Here is a 14,665-nt window from a genome sequence, read left to right on the forward strand (position 1 = left end):
TATGGCTGACCTCCCAAATGAATATGATAGTTTTTATTCTCGCTTTGAAAATAATGACTTTTCCGATAATATTTCCTTCTTTAAAGAGTATCTTACACCTGAATCAAACATTATCATCAAGCAGGAGCATGTTAGAGAGCTTTTAAAACGGTTTAAAATAAGGAAGGCCCCTGGTCCAGACCTTATTTGTGGGCACAACTTTGCAGTGTCCTCCAACATATATTTAAAATGTCACTGAACTGTAACCAGATTCCTGGCATTTGAAAATCTTCTACTGTGATCCTCATCCCAATAACACATAAATCTCAACAACTTAGAGATTTTAGACCATTAGACATAATTAATAATGAAAATCTTTGAAAAAATTGTTGAAGGCCTGGTCATGTCTTTTATAGAGGGACTTTCTCCACTACAATTTGCCTATCAAGCAGGGAGAGGTGTAGATGACACACAGCTGTTTATACTCAACCACCTCTACAAACACTTAGAGAAGCCACAATGCCAGGCTCTTATTTGCTGATGTTTCTTCAGCATTTAATACAATGCAGCCACATCTCTTAATAGAGAGACTTGTGTCTAAATTTGAATTGACTCACCAGCTTGTGCTATAGATTTTAGACTTTTTAACTGGTAGAGAGTAAAGAGTCTCTGTAAACGGCTATCTCTACTGGTTCACCCCAAAGATGCGTCCTTTCACCCTTACTTTTTATTATGTATACTAATGAATGCAGGAGTAGGCAGGAGGACAGCTATCTGATTAAATCATCTAATGACACGGCACTGCTGTCCCTCCTCTATGGTTCACAATCGAAGCATGAGGGTGTCCTAACTGATTTTATCATCTGGTGTGACTGTAAATCTTTGGATTTAAATGTACCTAAAACCAAATAATTAATTCTTGATTTCAGACGTAAGAAGGACATTTCTACGAAGTGCATCATACATAACAAAAAAGTTGTTGTTTCATCAAATAAATACTTGGGGACCTTTTTTGACGACCAGCTCAAGTTTGATGTGAACACAGATTTTATAGTGAAGCGAGCACAACAGAGAATTAATCATCTCAGAAAACTAAATTATTTCTTAATCAGGCCTGTTATACACTGTCGTTTGTATCAAGCATGTATTGAGAGTCTTTGTTTCTATTTGTTGGTTTCACTGTATTTCAGTGGTGCGGCGGTGTCGCGGTGCCACCTCACTCCCCCCTGCCGACCGTTTGTGTCCTGCATTGGCGCCCCGCCAGTTCGGAGTTTAATTGACCACTAAATGCGAAAAAAGTGTTTCCGTCATGCTTTTGCGAAACACTTCAATACCAAAACGTCTCAAAAATCACCTCATGAGAGCACAAAACTGTTTTGGCAATATTTGAGAGGTTTTTTGAAATACGGGTGTTTCTATTACTGGTTTCTAATTGCAATATTTAGGTTTTGCGCATTTCTAGGTGTAATGGAAACACAGCTACTGACGCCATTGGGCTCTAGCCAATGGCTTAACTGGGGGGCGGAACTTCCTGGACAAAGATGGGAAGTGACTCGTGTTGTAGTGTCAAAAGGGGAAAGGAAATTTGCCGGAAAAGAGAGCAAGGCATGGAGATTGAGCCCTTAGTACAAGAATGTTGCATTTTGTGAATTAAAAAAAAGACAAACTGGAAATCTGTCTGAGCCGGCATTATTTAAGTTGCGATGTTACAATATTGACGGATAGCACAGCACGGGGAATGTCCGCGGTGTTGCAATTATGTATCTTTTGAGTAAGTATTTGGCGAACAGCCGTGACTCTCACGTTGTTCTCAAGATAAACAATCTACTGATTGCTAGTCTCACGCGACACCCAGACCATGGAACTACGACTATGTTTGTCTAGAGTTACGAAAGTAACGTGATGAGCACGTGACTTTTTTCACCGACAACCCTGGCTCTTGTGATGGGGGGAAATGTGCCGAGGCTTCGAGGCGTGTGTCGAATGATGTGGGGGTGGGGGTGGGGGGGGGGGGTGGGGGGGTGGGGTGGGGGGGGGGGGGGGTTGTGGCTTTCTGCGAAACGCGTATCGAGGCTTGCTTCATGTAGGGGAGGAGTCGGAAATGATGACGTGTGAAGCCTCACTGCCAGGCTGTTCCACATGACCGCTTCGGAACGCGTTATAGATTTTGCAGAGAGATTCGACAACTCATGAACCACCCAAGCTCAGTAGAATGTGAGCTTCTGAGAGTTGTGGTCAGTTTGGAAGATTCCAAGAGAATAAAAATGTTTTTTCAAATGCCAATAGAATCAAAAAATGACGGCAATCTTAAGCCAAACCGGTTACAGCTTTGTTATGAATATTAAATAGCTAACTTATTTGAAACAGTCAGCCACTGTGGTAGTGGGTTCGATCCTCTACAACAGGGGTGTCAAACTCAAATACAGAGTGGGCCAAAATTTAAAACTGAACAAAGTTAAAGTGGGCCAGGGTTGAACAAATCAACCTTTTAATAGGGACCCAAACAAGTTTCGCATTAAATATTGAGCGAGCAAGGCTTATATAACTTTATAGTGACATGCAAAATCGAGTTTCAAATAATAAAAAAAAATATATATAAATGGCATAACAAATACAGTTTAAATAAAAATGGAATGCCTCTTTTCTATTTGCAGACTTCTGAGGTAAATATCAACATTAACATTTTCCACAGGCTAATAAATTTGAAAATAAAATAATAAATAAACCAACCATTCAGGACTTTAAACTGCTCAGTTTGCCGCACACTGATCTAATCTGATGTGCCCAAGCCAGATACCTGCCATCTTTTCTTGGATGCTAGTTCATTAATGTCGGGGCTCAGGCTTTGAGCTGAAGCAACCTTCATTATCGAACGAGGTGTTCATCAGTCATTATATCTCGTATTCCACAGTCTTGGGGGCGTGCCCTACAGGCACTGCTTTTAACGTCCTCTACGAGCTGACGTCACGTCCGCTTTTCATCCTTTCTAAGAACGTGCCCGCCCAGCCATAAGATATGAGCGGCTCCTGTACGCATACATACGCGAATGCAACGCATACTTCATCAACAGCGATACAGTTTACACTGAGAGTGGCCGTATACGCAACTTTAACTTGTTAGAAATATGCGCCACACTGAAAATCCACACCAAACAAGAATGACAAACACATTTTGGGAGAACATCCGCACCGTAACACAACATAAACACAACAGAACAAATACCCAGAACCCTTTGCAGTACTAACTCTTCAGGTGTTGTGCCGGTTAATGCACCCCCGGCGTAGAATGCACCCCCTGACGGGAGTATTATATCAACTAAAGCCCACACTTAAAGTTTCCATGTGCAAGGTTGAATCTATTTAAACAATAATGTTCGTGTTGGAGGAGTTGTGAATGAATGAAATATGAAGTCCGTGCTGCAGTCGCTGCTGGGCCACAACATTAGGTACACCTGCAGACTGCAGCACGGATTTCATATTTCATTCATTCACAACTCCTCCAACACGAACATTATTGTTCTTGCACTTTTGGCTTCTTATTAAATAACTTGTTCAAATAGATTCAATCTTGCACGTGGAAACTTTAAGTGTGGGCTTTAGTTGATATAAAACTCCCGTCAGGGGGTGCATTCTACGCCGGGGGTGCATTATCCGGCACAACACCAGGACGCTACAATATACACGCCCGCTACCTCCAAACCACGCAATCCCCCCCCCCCCACACACACACACACACCTTGTAGCGTCCCGGAAGAGTTAGTGCTGCAAAGAGTTCTGGGTATTTGTTCTGTTGTGTTTATGTTGTGTTACGGTGCGGATGTTCTCCCAAAATGTGTTTGTCATTCTTGTTTGGTGTGGATTCACAGTGTGGCGTATATTTCTAACAATGTTAAAGTTTTTTTATACTCGCACCCTCAGTGTAACCTGTATCGCTGAAGATCAAGTATGCGTTGCATTAACTCATGTGTGCGTGCCTAAGCCGCACATATTATGTAACTGGGCCAGCTCTTGTTGGACTGTACGAAAAGGGGACGCTACAATTCTTGTGAGTGGCACTGGAATTTGGGAATCTCCCGGGAGGTTTGGTGTAGTGATGGGATCGGCAGTTCTTTTGACTGTACTGAATCACTAGAATCAGTTCCTTAAATTGATTTGTTCAAAAAAATCGTTCACCGAATCACTTCTGCAGCAGCAGTTCTGTGGGCAGGTCGGCGAATCATGAGTCAGTCAGTAACAGATTCCCCAGCGGCAGATCTCGGTGTGTGTCAGTTCGCGAACGACACAAGCCCTCAGCACCCAATGAACGACACGCACAGTGACTGAACGAGAGCCTCAATGTGACGTCCTCCTCCGCAACACAGTCAGTTCTCTGTGTCAGTAGGTTTGCGAGTCCTGTTGTTAAATATGTTTTATTGCACTGAAATGAAAATAAGAAATAAATAAAAGTGGGACATAAAAAAAATAGTTATAGCCTACTAAAATGCTTGCAATCAACAGTTAAATAAATAGGCCTCGTTTGTTTAGTGCAAAAACAAATATTAAATTAAGAAACCCTTAACAAATGCCAACATAAAAACTAAATGTTCTGTAACAAAGAAAATGTAAACTTAAATATGCAAAAAAAAAGAAAATAAATACCTTCAAAATAAAACAAATAAATTAAGAGCCAGAAATGCCAACATAAAAACTAAAGGTTCTGTAGCCTACGTTTAAAAATATAACAAAGAAAATATTAACTTAAATGTGCAAACAAAAAGAAAATAAATAGGCTACCTTAAATAAAACAAAACAAATATTAAACCAAGTGCCAGAAAAGCCAACATTAAAACTAAAATTTCTGTAGCTTACATTTAAAAATATAAAAATGGAAATATAAACTTAAATATGCAATAAAAAAGAAAATAAATAGCTTAAATAATATAAAAATCAAGATAAATAATAGCCTATGTATATGTACATACATTAGTTATTATTTTTATTTTAAATCTTCTCAAACAGCCTGCCCTACACTTTACCCCCCGCCCCTCCCCCTCACGTTGCTGCTGCTCAGCCTTGCCCTGCACTGACTTTCTTTCTGTCTCCTCTACTCTCATAACTTTATGTGTTGAGATAATGGGGACGGGGCGCGTGTGTGTGTTTGTTTTCATGTGGCTTGAGTCAACATTAGCCGTTAGCTTGGAGAACGGATGCCAATGGCATGAAACATATCCCCGCGACGGGAGGAGAATCACTCACGGCATTGGGGCAAGCAGAGCAGAGAGCGAGAGCGTTGTCGTTCACTGAGTGATTCATGTCGTTAATCCGCGGTGAACGAATCGTTCGCTCAGTCCCTCCCCCCGCCCCCATGATGAGTAGCTGGCTGCGTCGTTCGCCGACGTCACAGAATGCGCCAGTTCCACTCATACCGGCATGGTCGCGGCGGAGCTCAACTGAACTGAGAAAGGAACGAATCAGTTCATGAAGTGATTCGGTTCAGTACGTTCACTCAAAAGATTCGTTCGTTCGAATGAATCGTTCGCGAACGACACAACATTAGTTTGGCGGTGTACCGTGGCACCGCCGCTGAATATGATCGACGGGCCAGCTCTAGTGTTAGTTTGTTATCGCCTCACGGGCCAAGTGAAATTACACGGCGGGCCAAATTTGGCCCGCGGGCCAGAGTTTGACACCCATGCTCTTCAACGTCAGTTCTCGAATGTGTTTTTCACTATAAACATTATATTTAATAAAGAAATGCGTTCTGTGTTTATTCTTTTTTAACCAGTCACCAGAAATTGATAGCTGGTTGATGGAGAAGTTTTGTCAAGAAAAAAAAACAATCGCTTAAACCCAAAAATAAAATAAATCTCCTGTGTTCTGTACAATATTGTATAGGTTAAATTATATTGTCATCTTCCTTTTGATACCATTTCCTAAAGGTGACAGAAAACACATAGAACCTGCCATATCATATAATTCTACCATGTTGGCGAAATACATAAAACACAATACATATAGACATATAACACACAAAACATATTTTATTTCCTTTTTTTTTCTCTTTTTTTTTTGACATCCAGGATCAGACATTCCTATCCATTACATCATATTCACATACATCTGTTGTCTGCCCTAAATGTCAAAATATTTTTTTTTTTATATCCCAACCATACCACCCCCCCCCCCCCCCCCAAAAGAAAGAAACAGCAAAAAAACAAAGTAGTATCTACAAATACATCAATTGAATAAACAAAAAAGAAATAATACATTAATAATAATAATCAGAAATAAAATAAAAGAATAAATCAAATCAAATCAAATCAACTTTATTTATAAATCAAATCAAATCAAATCAACTTTATTTATAAAGAAGCACATTTAAAGTTTACCACAGGGGTAGCCAAAGTGCTGTACAATGAACAGGTTAAAAGATAAAACGAGTACCGAGCAAACACAAACAACACAAACAGAACACGACAAAAAATAAATAATTAAAATAGAATTAATAAAAACATAAAAACATAAAAACAGGATCACAGCAGGTGTATTATGGGGCGCCATTGCAGGATGGATATCACTCAGTGTTAAAAGCCATGGAATAAAAGTATGTTTTTAAGAGAGATTTAAAAACAGGAAGAGAGGAGGCTTGTCTAACACTCAGGGGTAGGTCGTTCCAGAGCTTGGGAGCAGCAACGGCGAAAGCTCTGTCACCTCTAAGCTTCAGCCTTGTGTCAGGGACCGTCAACAGCAGCTGATCGGCTGATCTTAAGGATCGGGTGGGGCAGTAAGGCTGAAGGAGGTCGGAGAGATAGGTTGGCGCGAGGTTGTTTAGACATTTAAAAACAAATAAAAGGAGTTTAAAATTGATTTGGTAACGCACAGGGAGCCAGTGAAGGGACGCTAAAATAGGGGTGATGTGCTCACGTCTGCGGGTCTGTGTTAGCAGACGAGCAGCAGAGTTCTGCACGAGCTGCAGGCGGGCGAGGGAGACCTGGCTAATGCCTACATACAGGGCATTACAATAATCAAGACGAGTCGAGATAAAGGCGTGGATTAATTTCTCAAGATCATGTCTTGATAGAAGCGGTTTCACTTTTGCTATTTGGCGTAATTGATAAAAGCTTTTTTGAACGACGCTGCTGATTTGTTTTTCGAATTTAAAATCGGAGTCAAACAAATATAAACAGATATACACACACACACACACACACACACACACATATATACATACATACATACATACATATATACATACATACATACATACATACACATATAGGGAGTAATCTTTTTTTTTAATTTTTTTTTTTAAGCAGTATAATCACTAATTCGAAAAATTAAAGTCAGGCTTATGGGGCGTGACATAATTGACCCAGTTTTCCCAGTATGAAGAACATTTCTCCAATTTATAATTAATAAAGGCAGTTATCTTCTCCATTTTATATATGTCCATTGTGATTTCCATCCATTGCTTCAAAGTTGGGCTCTCCTGGGATATTCATTTCTTAGTAATGGTCTTTATACAAGCCACCAGTAGGATATTCATTAAGTGTTTATCTTTCTTCAGCCAGTCCTGAGGTACATGTCCGAAAAACAAAGTTTTACTTTCAAGGGGTATTTCAGGTTTGAAAATATCCTGTAGAGCTTGGTGTATCTCTTTCCAAAATAGTCCTTTATGGCGGCGCAGTCCCAGAAAACATGGTAGTGGTTTGCATTTGAATTCCCAAAATGTATCCAACAGGCAGGGGAGTTATCATAGTGAGACTTCTGAGAAGGTGTAATAAAAAATCTGATCAAACTTTTTCAGCCAAACTCTCTCCACTTGGGTGAGCTGGTACAAGTCCATTAATATTTCCATATTATTGTCCATTCTTCCTCAGATATAGTGATCCCTCCTTCCTTCTTCCATTTTGTTTTAATATATGAAGTTGAGTATGATTTCATATTCAACAGACCCTTATACAAGCATGAAACAGTTGTATCAATAATTTCTGAATTGTAGGCTTTTTTAAACAGTTCAATCAAACATATACTCGTCTTTGTGACACTTCACCTTCATATTAACAAAATGCCGCAACTGCAAATATATATGCCCTTTTAATAGTTTCAAAACTAAGCATTTTTTTAATCTTTCATTACACTACATAAAGCTGTTATACCCTTAGATATCCAGTCCTTAAATCTTGAGTCTAATTTATTAGGTGTAAACTCTGTATCATAGGCACACCATTTAAGAACTGCAATATCACTCTCAAGTTTGTATTCCTTTATGATCATTTTCCACACTTTAAGGGTCCATTTCACCCATGGGTTATCAATGTTATTTATGTAGGTTTGTAAATTGCTATCCTGCTTGTATGGGGATGGAGGGCATTGCTTCTTCAATAATTTTCGATTGCGCAACGTATGACGGGTTGCACCAGCATATCACTGCTCTCATCTGGGCTGCAAAATAATAATATTGGAGGCAAGGTAAACCCCATCCACCCTTTTGTTTGACCAATTGTAAAGTTTTGAGATGAACTCTTGGCCTTTTACTTTGCCATATATACCTTGATAGCATTTTGTCCCATTCATTGAATTGGTTTTGGTTAATCTCTATTGGCAGGGTTTGAAATAGGTACAGCAGTCTTGGCAATACATTCATTTTAATGGAATCAATTCTAGAACTAAGGCTGAAAAAGGAATTAAGCTACATCTTGCTATGTCATCTTTTATTTTTTTTATGTATGGGTAGATAATTGTATTCTGATAATTTTGTTAGATCTTTGACAAATTAATGCCCAGGTATTTAAAAGACTCTGTTTGCCATATCAGGGGGTAACTACTTCCGATTTCCCCTGGTGGGTTATAATTATTTGAGAGTAGATGGGTTTTACCTTTATTAATTTTATATCCTGATAGTTGACCATACAGTTCAAATGATTGCATTAATTTAGGGAGCGAGTATGTTGGGTGCCCGAGGTAGACCAAAATGTCGTCCGCATAGCAGGCCAATTTATACACTCATCCTTTAATCATAATTCTCTTAATATCTTCATTTTGTCTGATAGGCTGAGCTAATGGCTCCAGATATAATGCAAACAGTAATGGTGACCATGCACATCCCTGTCTAGAGCCCCTTTCTATGGTAAAACTATTTGATAAGTATCCATTGACTTTAATCCTAGCAGTAGGATTATTATATAGTGCCTGTATAGTTTTAATGATTTTATCCTGAAAGCCGAATTTATAAAGAACTCTGTAAAGAAAATTCCAATTGACCGAGTCAAAGGCCTTTTCAGCATCCACACTTATAACAATTGCTTCGATGTTTTTTCTTTGTATATGATCCATAAGATGTAGTGTCTTTCTTATATTGTCTTGTGTTTGGCGTTGATGTATAAAACCTGTTTGATCATTATGTATCAATATAGGTAAGAAATCTTCTAATTGTTTGGCCATAATGGAAGTAAATAGTTTACAATCTACATTGAGAACCGATATTGGCCTGTAAGATCCACATTCAATTCTATCCTTGCCTTCTTTTGGTGTTGCTGAGATAATTGCCTCCCTCCAACTAAGTGGCGTTTGTGCTTTTTAAGACCCAATTCAATGTGGGGAGTAAAACAGGTATTAATTATTTTTTTAATTCCTTATACCACTCTGCCGTGTAACCGTCTGATCCTGGCGATTTACTTAATTTAAGCCTACTAATTGCAACTTTTAATTCATTTTCAGTTATATCTGCAGACATTGTTTGGTTTTGTTTTTCATCTAAAATAGGTAAATCCAGGAGGTTCAGGAAGCTTTCAATTTGGGTTATGCTCCTACTAGAGACCTCGGAGTATAAAGTTTTATAAAAATGTTCGAAGGCTTCCTGAATTTTGTTTGGTTTAGTTTTTATCACTTTTGTTCTTGGATCCCTGATTTTATGAATTGTGTTTTCTGCTATTTTTTTTTTTAGTTTCCAGGCCAATATTTTCAGAGACTTAGAGCCACTTTCAGAGTGTTGCTGTTTCAGAAACATTAGATTTTTTATTTATTTATTGTGTGGCCAAACTGTTAATTTCATTCCTAATATTTCTTATTTCCCTCAATGTATCCTGTGCCAAATCTAGTTTGTGCCTTCTTTGTAATTCTTTTAGTTAGGGTTTTTAAGTCATCTGATTTTGTATTCTATTTTTTTTTCTTAAATGAAGATATTGCTACAATTTTCCCTCTTAAAACAGCCTTAAGGGTGTCCCATAACATGGGAGGCGAAACCTCTCCTGTGTCATTGTACTCCAAGAAGAGACTAATTTAAGATTGAATTTGTGTCTTAAAGGGGAACATTATTACCAGACCTATGTAAGCGTCAATATATACCTTGATGTTGCAGAAAAAAGACCATATATTTTTTTAACCGATTTCCGAACTCTAAATGGGTGAATTTTGGCGAATTAAACGCCTTTCTATTATTCTCTCTCGGAGCGATGACGTCACAATGTGACGTCACATCGGGAAGCAATCCGCCATTTTCTCAGTTTCGTCGGTGTGTTGTCGGAGGGTGTAACAATACGAACAGGGACGGATTCAAGTTGCACCAGTGGCCCAAAGATGCGAAAGTGGCAAGAAATTGGACGAAATTTGTTCAAAATACGAGGCTGTGGGGAAAGCCGACGAAATGGTCAGTCGTTTGTTCCGCACACTTTACCGACGAAAGCTATGCTACGACAGAGATGGCAAGTATGTGTGGATATCCTGCGACACTCAAAGCAGATGCTGACATCAACTCCAAAACTGGACAGATCAGCTTTCAGGAAAAGAGAGCGGATGAGGGTATGTCTACAGAATATATTAATTGATGAAAACTTTATTCATTACTCGCGGTTTTACGTAAATTATTATACATAAACTGTGTTTACCAATAATTTAGCTTAAAAACATTTATTTTTTTCAATAATTCGAGTACATTCGGGTAGTCTTGTGTAATGCAGTATTTTGTGTCTATTTAGGTATGGTTAACCTGAGTGCTGAAATCGTGGAAAAATATATGTTCTTAGCGCTCCTGAAATGGGCTGTCTGCACTCTGAAAGTGCATGTTGTTGCCAAATGTATTTCATATGCTGTAAACCTAGTTCATAGTTGTTAGTTTCCTTTAATGCCAAACAAACACATACCAATCGTTGGTTAGAAGGTGATCGCCGAATTTGTCCTCGCTTTCTCCCGTGTCGCTGGCTGTTGTGTCGTTTTCGTCGGTTTCGCTTGCATACGGTTCAAACCGATATGGCTCAATAGCTTCAGTTTCTTCTTCAATTTCGTTTTCGCTACCTGCCTCCACACTACAACCATCCGTTTCAATACATGCGTAATCTGTTGAATCGCTTAAACCGCTGAAATCCGAGTCTGAATCCGAGCTAATGTCGCTATACCTTGCTGTTCTTTCCGCCATGTTTGTTTGTATTGGCATCACTGTGTGACGTCACAGGAAAATGGACGGGTGTATATAACGATGGTTAAAATCAGGCACTTTGAAGGTTTTTTTAGGGATATTGCGTGATGGGTAAAATTTAGAAAAAAACTTCAAAAAATAAAATAAGCCACTGGGAACTGATTTTTAATGGTTTTAACCCTTCTGAAATTGTGATAATGTTCCCCTTTAAAGGATAGGTCATTCGGCAGACTTGAATTTAGTTTCCATGTATTATTTTTTGCCCTCAGATTAAAGTCAATAGATAGGTATATAGGTGCATGGTCACTTAGATCTATTATCCCAATTTCACAGGTACATATGTTATCTTTGTCCTTCCCAAATGTTAGAAAATAATCTATTCTTGTATAAAGACAGTGCAGAGCAGAGAAATAAGTATAATCCCTTCTCTTCGAACATGTTGAAAAGAGAAACTGGAGATTGTGATGTATCATGTTGTATGCTTGCATGTTCGAAATAAACTCAAACTCAAACTCAAACTCAAACTCTGGGAAAAAGTCTCGCCATATGTCAATTAAGCCTATCTACTTCCTCAAAAAGTGTGTTTACTTTCTTATAAAGGGGTTTAACGTTATGTATTTTTATACTAGAGGAGTCCAAGTTTGGCTGTAAATATATATTTGAATCCCCACCACAAATCAAAAGACCTTCGGTTTCCGTTACCATAATATTGGTGATTTTTTGGAAGAAATTAATATCACTCCCTGGGGGTGCATAGACATTCAATAAGGTGATTGGGTTCCCATCTATCTTTCCCTTTACTAAAATAAATCTACCCTCGTTATCACCAAATTCCAGTACTTTTTCAAAATGTAGCTTTTTTGAGATGAGGATAGCAACTCCTCTCCTATGTCCTAATTTATATGACGAAAAAAAGAATGAATGAAGCCCATTCTCTTTAGTTTAACATGCTCCTTGTCAGCCAAATGGGTCTCCTGTAAATATACTATGTGGGCTTGTTCTGTCCTCACTTTTGATAAGATTTTACAGCGTTTAATTGGGTTCAATAGCCCATTAACATTAAACGATACACATTTTACTTTGTCACTAACCATATGTGTTTACTTGTAAGTGTACCAACAAAATATTCAAAATAAAACCTAGCAAGTCTACTCCCATAACAAAAAAAAAAAGATATTTTATTTCCTGTGTTAATTTAACTCGCAAAACCATTCGGCCAAACATTCATTGTAATTCATTGTCATTTCCAGGAGCCATAATAGAGCAACAATTCAATGCACCACACATTAATTATGTGGTGAAAATGCAGCTGTTTGTAATCATACGACCAGCAGGTGGTGTCTTTTGCCGAAGCATGCATTGAAGCTTTGAGAATTTTTTTAACCAATTGGCTCTAGTGGTTCAATGCCTCATGAGGCTTCATCTACACTTCATTAACCAAAAGATTCACAACTGCACCTTTATCGATTGAGGGGCTGTAACCGGCCTCACTTTTCGAACCGGATATCCGGTCACATAAGTTTGCTGTACAGTACAGACAGTCAAAAATGTCCATAGCCAATTGTTTTTCAAGTTGTCAAAGCGGGGTATTGAGTAAAGTTTTCAAATAGCAATATTGATAAAAATAACAATAGCAATAATAATAATAATAATAGCAATAATAATACTGCCACTGCGCAAAGCTACCATGCGTTTGTCACAATAAAGTTTTCATTTCTCAGCCTACATTCCTAAGTTATTGTCTTTCACAACAAGGTATGTTTCTGATTGCCACACTCACAATTCTCAGTCTCTCATGTCTGTGTTTGTTTTAATAAATGTAACTGCAAATGTTCTACTAGTATCAATGTGCATACATGGAGACAACTCATATGGTTTACTTGGAGTAAATTATTGTTTTCATGGTTAGTTATTTGTTGTATGTTATGAAATGTGTATGTTATGAAAAAAATAATAATAATACAATAAAAATATTAAAAATATATATAAATATAGCCAGTCTTCTGAATTGAACAACGAATATTGGAAATGTATGAATAGGGGGCAGGTATAAGTTATAATATATAACTTATAATTTTAATTTTAAACTCCTTCTCTTTGTTTTTAAATTTCTAAACAACCTCGCTCCAACATATCTCTTCGACCTCCTTCAGCCTTACTTCCCCACCCGATCCCTAAGATCAGCCGATCAGCTGCTACTGACGGTCCCTGACACAAGGCTGAAGCTTAGAGGTGACAGAGCTTTCGCCACTGCTGCTCCCAAGCTCTGGAACGACCTACCTCTGAGTGTTAGACAGGCCTCCTCTCTTCCTGTTTTTAAATCTCTCTTAAAAACATACTTTTATTCCATGGCTTTTAACACTGAGTGATATCCATCCTGCTATGGTGCCCCATAATACACCTGCTGTGAACCTGTTTTTATGTTCTATTTATTTTAGTTATTTTTTATCGTGCTCTGTTTGTGTTGTGTTGTGTTTGCTCGGTTCTCGTATTATCTTTTAACCTGCCCATTGTACAGCACTTTGGCTACCCCTGTGGTAAATTTTAAATGTGCTTTATAAATAAATAAAGTTGATTTGATTTGATAATCATTTCTGCTCCTTTTCATTCATTATTTATTTTAAATGTTATGTTGATTGTTTTTTTGTTTTACCTTATATGAATGAAATAAAACACAAAACAAAATATAAGTGAAGTGAAGTGAATTATATTCATATAGCGCTTTTCTCTAGTGACTCAAAGCGCTTTACATAGTGAAACCCAATATCTAAGTTACATTTAAACCAGTGTGGGTGGCACTGGGAGCAGGTGGGTAAAGTGTCTTGCCCAAGGACACAACGGCAGTAACTAGGATGGTGGATGCGGGGATCGAACCTGCAACCCTCAAGTTGCTGGCACGGCCGCTCCACCAACCGAGCTAGCATTCTTGATACAGTATAGTCTCTGTACAGACTGTCAAGAATTGTAATAGCCAAATCGTCAAGGCAGGGTATCGGGTAAAGTTTTCAACAAGCAACAAGTACGCCTCGGATAGAACTCACAAGCTACGATACTGCCACTGAGCAAAGCTGACCCAAGGCCTACAAACAAGGTAGTCATCATTGAGCCTAATGCTGTGCAATATGGAACAATTTATATAACCTGATATATGTAGTAATCTTCCAGATACCGATATACAGTATATCACTATATAGAAATTTTACTTAAAATCACACACAAACAGAGAGAGAGAGAGAGAGAGGGAGAGGGAGAGGGAGAGAGGGAGAGGGAGAGGGAGAGGGAGAGGGAGAGGGAG

General features: G+C 38.4%; 1 protein-coding gene and 1 pseudogene across 1 annotated transcript in view; both read right to left on the bottom strand.

Moving 5' to 3' along the window:
• LOC133574480 (poly [ADP-ribose] polymerase tankyrase-1-like) overlaps positions 1-14,665 on the bottom strand; it is a 309,074-nt gene that overhangs the window by 123,303 nt on the left and 171,106 nt on the right. The gene's annotated exons all lie outside the window — the stretch shown is intronic.
• On the bottom strand, positions 14,313-14,440 carry LOC133575035 (U4 spliceosomal RNA; annotated as a pseudogene).

The sequence above is a fragment of the Nerophis lumbriciformis genome, linkage group LG32 (assembly GCF_033978685.3).
Source record: "Nerophis lumbriciformis linkage group LG32, RoL_Nlum_v2.1, whole genome shotgun sequence".
Taxonomy (NCBI): Eukaryota; Metazoa; Chordata; class Actinopteri; order Syngnathiformes; family Syngnathidae; genus Nerophis; species Nerophis lumbriciformis.